Raw genomic sequence first — 6,000 nt, 5'->3', positions numbered from 1 at the left:
TTGTAAGAGCACAGCCAATTTTTTTTTAACCTTAAATCACAATCACCCTAAATAGGCACCACCAAGGAAACCCAGCTATGAAAAAAAAGCTCAACTGCAGTTTTGTAAGCATTTTCTCAGAGCAATCCTTGCTTCCCTAAGTACCCAAAAAATTTAAAACAATTGCAAACCGTCAGTGAGTGGAAAGGGATTCTGAGCAACAGCTGAGAAGTCTTGGGTATGTATCTTTTTGTTTGTTTTATGTTATCTACTGTTGTTATTGGGGAACTGATAATCAGGAGATTGTTCTTGCTGTCTCTGATGATACTTCCATTCCAAGGTCACATCAGATTTGATCTTGTCAGGCAATAGTTCAGCTTCAAGCAGAGGACTGACCTGCGTAACACCACATGTCCCAGCAGCCTTCCCTGCTTCTACAACTCTCTGCTAAGAAAACACCAGTATCCTCCATCAGCAGTATGTGAACCCATCAAGTACATACACACGATGCTTGGCTCTTTGTTATGCAACATGGCACCCTTTCAGAGGCTTCTGGCAGTCTTTAGATCAAGAAAACAATCTTTAGGCAGCACATTTTGTAACTTTCCTCTGCCTTTTCCTACATTTCAGTAATGCTGCCCCATTGGGTAAACCAGGAGTATGCATTTATCCTGTTGTATTTGCTGCCCTTTACCTCAAAAATGAGATTTCTTGTATCTCTGAGAGATTGCATATTTACCCATGGTGTTTCCTGGAATGCAAAGAGGCACAACATTTGAAACAACACTGAAGACACAAGCTTAGAAATGGCATACTGCGAAATCAGATGAATGTGAGATCTGAAGAAATCTGCAGTTTCTCAACTGATTTGCTGCCATCTCTTTCCCAGAAAGACAAGATCTTCCCAGATGAGTCAGACATAAAAATGAATTGAGGACCAAAACAAGAATGCAATTATACCCCAACGCAGCTAACTCACATCGTACATTTTCTGAAATCAGAATGCTAAATTGTTTATGAAAAACAGAATATAAGCCTCTATTTTCTATTCTAAGTTTAGAGTTTAAATCCGAGACATGAATTATCTTTGTTTTAAGAAGAAACCAATTTACCAAAAAAATGATTAAAAAAAAAAAAGAGCTAGAATCAGAGAAGCATTTCCCTTAGGTTCACCTTGATAAATAATAATATGCTTTGCAAATACCTGCTTCTTTCAGCCACTGCTCTCTTTAGTCTCAGAATACTGATGCATGGCTAGTGAGGATTTCCATGGACTTGAATCTATTAATTTTTTTAAAAGGTTCATAGTGAGACTAATCATTTGGGGAATTGAATCCTAAAATCTTTATGCATGACCATATTGTGCTGAAACCTGGGGACACATAGGGACCTGAAAACCTGACAAGAGATTTTCCTTTTGAGCAAGGACTGCATCACAACAGACACTATTCCCTACTAGAAGTACAGGGCAATTTACATTAATGTCTAATCTCACAACTTGCCATTCCACCAGCTTCATCATTTCCTGAGACTTTGACAGCCATATCCATAACACAGCCCTTTTGCATATGGAAGTTCTCTAGGGGAAGGGAGAAAGATTTGCTAATCTTTGAGATATTACTCAGAGTCCCTCCCATCTCACCACTATCACTCACAACCTCAATAGCCAACCATTCTAATATTTATAATCCTTGTCCTTTCAATGGTGCCCATGGAGTGCAATGAAACTAGTTTATAAAGAGATTATTTTTATTTTAAAGAGCAAAGGCTGGTGAGATCAGAGCAAAGTCAACCGCAGTGAAGTGGTGGAAGGAAATACCATGGTTTGGTGGGAGGAGGTTCTGAGAAAAGCCAACCTAAGTAAATAATAAGAAATGTAGGCAAATAGGACCATGTCACATATAGGTGTGCATTAAAACTCAGATTAAGAGGCTGAACAACAGCTGCTCCTGTCGCTGTTTGTCCCAGCTGCATTTGCAGCTGGTTCTTCCCTTGAGTTTGGGGGCAGACAGTATCACCCCTACTTGCATTTTATGCGGAAGAGTCCTAGAGAGTGAAACAATGCCAGCTGGTCTCTATTATATCAGCTTGTACTGCAAGGTCTGAGGAAACTTGGATCTGCAGCTGCACTCCAACAAACCAAACACAGCCCAGAACCACAGCAACAAGAGAAAGCATCAGCCCTGTGAAGATCTCTTCTACAGTCAGCATAGTAGAGACTGCTTTTAGGGACATGCAGTGTTAAACAGTTTGCCCAGCTGCAGTTCAACCTAGAGGAAACCTGTGTGGGGCTGTTGTGCAAATGGAACAGAAACTGTAAGGCCAAAGCTGCTCTCTGAAGGTCTCAGCGGTGGAAGGTGAGTTCTTGTTGGTTGCAGTTTCCTTTTTGACCACCAGACTCCACTGTCCTGCCTGGGACGTGGGCAGCTGTGACAGCCACTTCACTGAACCCGGTGCTCCCAGCATCCCACCTTGGAAAGCAGGGGGGGTCAGAAAAGTCCAGAGGAATGGGAAGCGGTGTAGATCACCTGTTATGTAGAGGTGGATGAGGAACAATCGAAACACGACAAACAGCAATACTTCAACTGACCTCATTAACTGAACTATAAAGCACAATTGAGAAAAAGGCTGGAGTTTCATGAACTCGTCAAGATGGTGGCGTCTCAGCTGCCTTTTTTCCAGGCACCTGGATCATCCCTGCCTCCACACTGTCCCCAACTTTGTGTTGGCACTAAACCATCTTGTGCAGCCCTGCAGTGAAACCGATCAGGAACCGATAAAAGCTAAGACTAACCCAGCCCAAATAATAGCTGGCTCCAACTCAGATCAGCTCCCCAGCCACAAGTAAAGGGAGGGGTAGCACAGGGACAGGAATGAATGATAAGTGAAAGGCAGGACTGCTTCTTCTGGTGGCCGTGGCGGCAGCTTTTGCCTTCTGAAGTTGTGCATGCTACTACAGCCTAAGGGCAGAGGCTCCTAGGGTCAGTGCTCAAGCCTGAATCATCTACGGATGATGCTGGAGCAATGTTGGATTGCTCTTCCAGTACCACACGTTCTTACGTCTCCAGAAGGTACTTAATGTGAACAGGTCTGGACAAAATAGAAGGCCAGAAGTCAGAATGTATTCATCAGCATCATGCTCTGTTAGCACCTAGCTTCTGATAGGGAATGCAGAAGATGATGGTCCCACAGGGATAGTTCTGACTACGTGTGGAAACCTTGAGCTCTTGCTAACTTGGTTTCCACTGTAGTCTAAATAGCATGGATTTCTGAAACCTGTATATGCTTACATAATACTCAAGCATTATTTGAAGTATTACTATTTGTTGTAAATATTTCTGATGCCTCCAAAATGCATGTCTTGCAATTATAGTCCTGTGATGATGAAGTATGCGATTTTGCACAAGCTGCCAGGTATTGGAGAAGACATATTCTTGCAAAAGCTATATTGACAAAACAGTTCAAACCAAATTAAAATGTTAACTGATGTTATATCCAGGCATACTAAACAGGAAGATAAGGATGAATATAGCTCTACTTATAGAACCCACTATATGAGGAGAACAGTAGATCTATGTAAGATGATTTTTAAAAGCACAGTAAAGAAAAGCCTCTTCACAAAGCACAGAAAAATCCAGCTATGATCTCAAAGCAAAATTTACAAAAATTCTTGATGCAACAAGAGTTCACGAAATGTTAGGGAAGTTTTGAAAGTGAAAGGGAAGGAAGAAAAAGATTTCTATCTCCAGAAATGGTAGTGGCTTTACCCATCAAACCAGAGATAATATGAATTATGAAAAAATCCAGAATCAGACTTGTAATTTCGGTTGCACAGTATATATACTGTGTGCAACTCTGTACCTTTCTAAAAGAAAGGGCTGTTAGTTTTCTGGTTAATAAATAATAAATCTAACCATTTTGCCAAAGCCTGTAAATAAAGAGTTGGTTCCAAAAGTCAGCACGTTATGAGAAACAGCCTCAGTGCACATACTTTTTAGACAAGCATTCAAAAAAAGTAAATACACCACGCAATTTATCAGATCTGGATGAATGTGGAAAAGAAACCTAACAAACCTGGATTGAATTAAGACATTCCACTAGTACAACTTTCTTACAACAAGTCCACTAGTTAAAGAAGGATAAAGGAGACCTTGTATACACTGAGATGAAAATCTGCTGTTACAGAAGAGACAGCACCCCAATAAAGTAGTCCTGCTCCTGTCTCCTCTAATAGGAGGTAATTTCAAGCTGAATTGACAGAGGGTGTACAAACTGAGGACTATGGTGCTTGTTTTGTAGCCTCTGACATGGGAAACACGCCCAAGCCGCTCAGCTGTCAATGCTCTTCCTCTGCCACTCCTCTAAGCACAGGCTCATGCCATGTAGCTGCATGCCCAGCAGCCATTCCTGTGCTGCCTAAGGAAACCTACGGGTCTGAAGCAAACACCCAAGGTCTTCCTGCCCAGTGCATGGAGAGAAACAGACACACAATATAAAAGGCTGGCCTTCAACCCTCAAAAAAAACCCAACCCTGAATTGAGCAGGAAGCCTCAGAGAGGTTCTTACTCCACTTCTTCACAGCAAGTTACTTACTGAGCAGAAGTTGAAATTTTCTTTCCTTTTTTGCCCACAACGAGGGATATTGGAGGCCAGGGTTCAAATTTGTCTTCTGCCTGCTTTGGAAAATGGGTTTGAAGATACATCTCTGTGCTAGGAGAGTGCAGAGCTGTGGGCACCCTCCAATGGAGTTGTTCCAGCCACACCACTCAGAGCAGCTCTTCAGCAAATGATTTCAAGTGATTGATCCAGAGACCTGGATTGCAGCCCTTGCTCCAGTGAGGAAAACTGGAAGAAACTCCAAAAGATGAAATTGCAACAGATTCCTATCAGAATGCCCTGGCACTGACTCTCACCCCCAAAAGTCTCTAAAATAACTTGCTCTTTAAAACAAAACTTAAAAAATAAAAATGTACAAAACTGCACAAAATATATTGTCAATCTTATATATCTGATGTTAATAGCCTTCTGAAGCCAGTTCTTCTCCTGAAGTTAGGAGGACAATTAGTTCAGGGCCTGCATGGATATCTCCAGAAACCTGGAGTTGAGGCAAAACAATCCCTTTTGGCTGCAGAGTCTCTTCACAAGCAGTTGTTTAGGCTTGATTATTAAAAGGGGATTGTGTGGTGTTTTAGAAGTCAATTGGTTTAGTTATACTAGGGCTGAAAGAACTTAAAGATTGAAGTTCTGAGTAGTAGACTTAAGAAGGTTAGATGACGTGAGGGCAGCTTTATTTTAGGTTGCTTTGTGTTTTAAATAGCACTTGATCAAGATGAACAAGGTTTCAATTGATCGCTGTGTGAGGAGAAGGTGCAGGAGGCTACTGTGGATATTAACTCTTCACGTAAAGTTGGCCTGAATTGACAAAAGGGATCAGAACCAATGACAGAGGAACAGACCTCATGTCTCTTCTTCCTCCTAGAGAAACCCCTTGCACTGGGTCTTGTTCTCAGAGGGTGAGAACTGTCAAATGTGCTGTAATCCCACAAAGGAAAGGCAGAAAATTTCAACAGGAGGACCAACAGTCTTCAAGTAGCCAATCCCCTAATCCTGCAATACGCAGACACTTAAAGTCACCTCGTGATAACTAGCCTGCACAAGGTCAAGTATATGTTTCTGTCTTTACATGATAGGGGTGTAGCACCCTTCCACCTCCTTAAGCAGATAGTCAGACTCGACGTTCCTCACTAAAATCCTCCCTAAAGCAGAACCGTGCTGACATACAGAATTTATAATGCATGCATGGTTTTTATTGTATTTTCTTAAGTATCGTTTGTTGTAAATCAAAATTGTATGTTTACCAATGTACGTAGGAAGTGAAGTATAGAAATGTAAGACATTAAAGTTTGTAGACATATATAAGAGGGTTTTTAACATAAATACATGACTACATGTGAAAAAATGAAATTCTTACAGAATATTAACAGACTGTGATGACCTTGTCAACAGTTACAAAAAAAGTCA

This window comes from Psittacula echo (assembly GCF_963264785.1).
Source record: "Psittacula echo genome assembly, chromosome: 2".
In the NCBI taxonomy this organism is placed as follows: domain Eukaryota; kingdom Metazoa; phylum Chordata; class Aves; order Psittaciformes; family Psittacidae; genus Psittacula; species Psittacula echo.
The sequence above is the reverse complement of the archived record's forward strand: the minus strand, read 5'-3'. Positions refer to the sequence as shown.